The 5,623-nt window shown below is 35.3% G+C and overlaps 1 long non-coding RNA gene across 1 annotated transcript; it reads right to left on the reverse strand.

Annotated features, from left to right (window-relative positions):
* Window positions 1-511: 511 nt before the first annotated feature.
* On the reverse strand, window positions 512-5,200 carry LOC147520947 (uncharacterized). Its single transcript, XR_015212923.1, has 2 exons — window positions 2,557-5,200; window positions 512-2,449 (listed from the first exon to the last, which is right to left on the reverse strand). It is a non-coding gene; the product is annotated as an uncharacterized LOC147520947 (long non-coding RNA).
* Window positions 5,201-5,623: the final 423 nt, after the last annotated feature.

A 5,623-nucleotide genomic window follows, 5' to 3' on the forward strand; every position in this document is an offset into this window, starting at 1 on the left:
AGAATTGTTTTGTTTGTGTATATATTACTGTTTAACCGAAGAAACACCATCTCCTGAGAACGGAAAAAAATACTCTGAAGACCACTTCCCAGAGATGTAAATGTGTTTTCACTTAATAGATCGAGTTTACCGCACATGGCAACTACATAAAGTATGAAAATCCGTTAAAATTATATATTCTACCTGTGATTTGCACCCATCAAATTATGAATAGATTGTTTAGGGATGTGCTTAACACTTATGAGGTCAGGTTTTATGAAAAACACTTACGAGACAAGTCTATCATATATACACCTATTACCTATAGCCCTATAGGGATAGGTCATTGGTTTTCAATGGACATGGAGAACACATTGTTCATGTAGGAGGGTACCAACAATCCCCTGGTGCAAGTGTTATGCACTTATCACTTATGCATTGAATGCGCCTCCAACATACAAGGCTGATATGTATTGACTCAATTTGTGAAATTGAAAACTTTTTATCGTACAGATTTTGAAAGAAATATATGTGAATCACAAGAAAATAACATATAGCAATTAAACATATGCAAAAATATACAAGAAAGACAAACGATTTATGTGGTTTGGGAGTTTCATCAAATCCAGTATAATTAAAGAGCCGTTTACAATGACGAAGATACATCACTTAAACCCTAGGTTTGAAAGAATCTTGCATTGTGGGAATATACAGGCAGTGCGCGCCTTGCTAATCAGACTCCCTTTGTTCTCAAGACTTACTCAGCACTCGTGTTAGCTTCAGAATTCAGATGGTGCTGTTCTTGAACATAACTGGGACTTCTTTCTTGATCACCGTTTTGCTCAATACACACAATCAAATCAACAGCTTGAAATTCTTCTTCTTTAAACCGCATAGCTTTTGCTTTTCAGATACCAGAAGTTGGTCTTGCTTTTGAATCATCCTCGAAAGTACAAACACTGCATTCATCAATTCCTCTCCATACCAACCCTATAACTCCTTGGTAACTTCATTGATTGCAGTTGAATATCTCGAACTCCCATGGGGACATTCTCCAATAGACTACTTTGAGAGGTAACATGAATTACTTCTTTACGATGATCCTCGACGTTGTTTGATCTCCACGAGTTGGCACTAAAGTTTGTAGGGATGATGTTTACAGCTTCGGTAGGGTAGCCTATCATACTTCTATCACTCATTGTTACTGCCAAGTTGGTAAGGCTTCGCACATGAAGTCTCTGGCTCTACTTAGGATTTTAACTGGTGCCTTGACGCACCTGGTGAACTTACTTTGCTGTTTTGTTGCGTTGCTTATCATGTCGCCAAAAAAGATTTTCTGAGTTTCTTGTTGAAACTGATGAAAGGTTTTTTGGGTTAGAAACGGGTTGCTTTGAACAGAGATCTTTGGTTTTGGGTAGTGGTTTGATTGGGTTGCAAAAAGTAATATTGACTTTATAGTGAATAGCCATTTCCACATTCAAGTGATTCCAATTCCAACACACTTTTTTATTTTGGTTTTACTTGGAGACTAATTTTCGTCTTATTTCGAAAGTCTTATCATTTAGGTCATCCTTGGGCTTGGTTAATAATCATGTGGGCATTTTTCGGTTCAGTTTGTTATGGATGTTCACCAGATCCAAGTGCATATGGTGAAAAACTTAAAATTTTAACTTCTAATTAACACCACATGATTCATGAATTTAAATATTGAATATTGACAATCACGTTTTCTAATGAGCTTCATATGTATTGCATGGGCTTAAAGTTGAAAGACCACATGGTCACAAAACCGCGGGCTAAAGAAAATTGTCAAATCTTAAAATGAAAATGAAAATGCAAATTGTCAAATGGTCAAAGAAGGAACGAGCAGCCTATAATTCAACTTGAGTACAGAAATCAGCAAAGAAAATATTATAAAACATTGAATACTAAATTTGTTAACTCATTCTTGATAATTAGTCAAGATCAACCTGTACACTCAATTTTATATATATTGGCCTCATTCTTAAATCTTAATGCTTTGAGCTGGATCGTTTTACTAGCTCATTTATCTTATTCTAATCTACATAACTAAACGAAACAAAAGAATCGCTAAGTTTAAACAACAGATTATACTACCACTATAGAATGGCTTCAGAGAAAAGTTTATGCACTTCACCTGCAAAAGCTTTAGAGGATACATCTTCCATTCTTTCATAACCATGGACGAGCTCGAACAAGACCACGGGTCAGTTGTAGAGTTGTGGACTGTAGTTGAAGCCTGCAGAATAATCTTAGCAATTTAACATCAGGCCATCTGCTTTCAGTTTCAATTATTAGGGGGGAATGGATTGTGGGAAACATAGTTATCATGAGCCTTTACCAAAACATTTTTTTGTCGTGGACCAGCTTGAAAACCCAAAAAATAATGCTTGGGCTACTATCAATGTCTAACAATACTTCAAAGAAGTCCCCTACGTTTTCAGATGGGCTGGAATGATAGAAAGGGGAAAAAAAGAGTCAACAACAATAAGGAGCATTGTAAAACCAAACAACTTCTGATAGCTAAAATCTGGAATGTAAGACGACCGCAATTACTTTGTGATTTGGGACTAAACTCCTGCCATAACCTTCACTCTTTTAGGCTAGGTGCCCTTTAAGCATGTGTATTTCAAGGTTTAAGTACACATCCAGCAGCACATAGCTAGCCAGCCTACGCAGGCCATGGCCTCTCAAGTTGTAATTAAGGGAGGATGCAGACACCAAACGGTTCGGTGCTGAGATTAATGAAAAATAAGTGAAACTCAGGTCAATATTTAATTTAATTATAAACAAAGACGCGAGCTACTCAGAGCTAAAAGAATTTTATTGACACAAAGAATACATATATATTAACATTAAACATCATAAGCCCTAACAAACTAATGCACCATATCTAGAATCAGTAAAATGTAAATGCCATAGAATGACATCTTCTCACGGAAAAGTAAATTGTTCAAATAAAATGTCTATTCTGTTTTTTTATGATCTCTGCATCAACAGGGATTTGGTTTGTTAACCATATAGTGACTATCTGGCCATAATATAGGCTTAACAAAACAGTAATAACAGTATAATTTGAAAACAATAGTCAGCTATGCTTAATTATCACAATTGCACAAGAAGGAAATGGCTATCTATTAATCTATATATAAGCCACAGAATAAAAGTTTCTAACACATAAAGTTGCTAGGCAGATACTATATAATATGCATCTTCTGACAGTTACACGATAACCTAATAATGAGTTCCAGAGAATACCAATGTAGAGGTAAAATTAGAACAAGTACATTTAAAAACCAAAGCCATATAATCTCAGTAATAGAGCCAAGTCAATACATTCAGTTTCCTTTTATACCTGTGAGCTATGATAACAAGCTACGGAGTGATGGCTCCAACACGGCATTGACATACCTTTTTAGATTTTACATTTATAAAATACTTATATAACACATAACACCGTAAAACAAGTGTCCGGGTATCATATCCTGGCAATTCTGAATTGTATCCTTCAACATTATATATTAACAGTATATATCAATAAATTTTACTTATAAAAAAAAAACACTTAAACATCTTACCTGATTCGTATGCAACCATGATAATAAGCCTCTGCTGATTAAAAGTTTGCATTTGCAAGAATTCATGAGAACAAAATTATCAGGCAAAAGTTTCAGAAAATTTAGACGATATATCATATAGCATAAAATAAACTCCACGCGACGACTGCTGATATGGCAAAAGATAGAGAAAAATTCACACTACTGAAATCATATGGCAAGGTTTCCAGACAAGTTTAATGAACTATGTTAGCAATTCTTCTTCACTTGGTAAACTGTAGTAAATAAAGAACAGTGTGAAGACTGCTATGTAAGAAGAGCCTTTTATAGAATTAAACTAGATAAGCCTATGATGCAAAATGCCCATTTTTCTAACTCAATGTTGTGCAGCCGATGATGGAGCACCACAGTAAAGTCGGTGTATTGGGTAATTCATTACTTGCGGCCACTTAAAATTGTCTCATAACCACCCTGGCCATGGTTAAGAGTACCAGGGTATAGCAGTACCAATGCTACCCAATGTCATAAACTTCTCATTATTATTATGACAAAGATTTGTCATGTTTCAATTCAATTGGATCGCAATATGCTAGAAAAGTAAATCAATGAGACAACAAAAGACACCATATCTACTGAGAAATTGGCATTGGCGAAGCAGTCATGACAACAAAGTATGATCTGTTGCACTTCACTGAGGCTGCGATTGTAAGTTTTTCACAACAGACACATTGTATCAACTTAAGTAGATAACTAGAGTTAATTTGTTTCATCTCTGTCTTTCTAAAAAAAATCTCTCACTTTAATTTAACACCTCAACCCTCCCCCTCTCCCTCCCAGGTGAAAGTGGGATTTAGTGCGAAGACCTTCCAACCCCCAAGGCTTGATCAATGGGCGACTGGAAACCATCCAATTTATGGTCTTCAATCACAGTTAACTTATTTCTCAGGAATGAACAAGTAAATTTCAAGTGTTATTCATGACAAATTCATCAAGCATACTACAACAGGCTACTATTACAGGAGTAACCACACACTTATTGGCACCAGGTCATAAAGGCAAGATTTCGACGAACAGACCACAATGGTCTGAAATCATGGCACAGATACAGGGTCCTTTCACAAGGACACTTAATTCGCCCATCCGTCTTTCCCTTCTTTGACAACCTCCACTCACGTTCTTAACTGTGTCGAGGATAAGTGGACCATTCCTACAATTCGTATCCACCATCTACAAATGGACATTATGCACGAAATATAAATATATTTTATTTTAAACAAAACAGAGTATTGCAAATAAAAACTAGTAAAATCTTAAAAACCATTATGCCATAAACAGGAAAACCAAGAAAAAGAAAACAAATAGAGCATTGCGAATACGAAAAACAGTTACCAAAAAATACGAGACAAAGAAATGTTTTTCAAAAATTAAAACCAATAAGACAAGCACAAGTGACGTTAATAAAATTCTAAATTAATTAAGATGTAGAAAAATATTAAACACAGGAAAAAAGAAATATGCATTTTAACAAGTTGTTCTAATAAATTAATTTACCAATGAAATACCTAATATCACATTATTAATAAACTTCAACGTTTCTAATTTTGCAACAATTATTTTAGAAGAGAAATTGAAGGAAAGGGAGAGAAGAAGAAGCTTACATCAGCAGTAGCACTAGTAAAAAAACTTATGGGGCTGAGTCCAATGGTTTTGGACTTTGTATTCTGTATGGACTGGGCTTGCTTTTATAGACCTCACCCGGGCTTAGACTTTGCGTTTCTCTTAAGCTAAGTCCAAATTTTTAACACGGAGCTTATTTCTGAAGCAACTTGGCTGCTTATTTCTCACGCTACAAAAAAAAATCACAAGTGCAGAAGCTAGACACGAGTGAATTGAATATGTTGGGCATGATCAGCTTTTGAACGGGAAAAGAATGCAAGTATTGGAGACTTTCTTTGGTTCTACTCTTTTGTAGGAACTGTGATGCTAAAACAAAGGTATTATTTGTTAGAGATACTGTGAATGGACCGTCGTTCGCACCTAAAGTACAATTGAAACAATTTGCTGTT

Source organism: Coptis chinensis, chromosome 2, assembly GCF_015680905.1.
Source record: "Coptis chinensis isolate HL-2020 chromosome 2, ASM1568090v1, whole genome shotgun sequence".
In the NCBI taxonomy this organism is placed as follows: Eukaryota; Viridiplantae; Streptophyta; class Magnoliopsida; order Ranunculales; family Ranunculaceae; genus Coptis; species Coptis chinensis.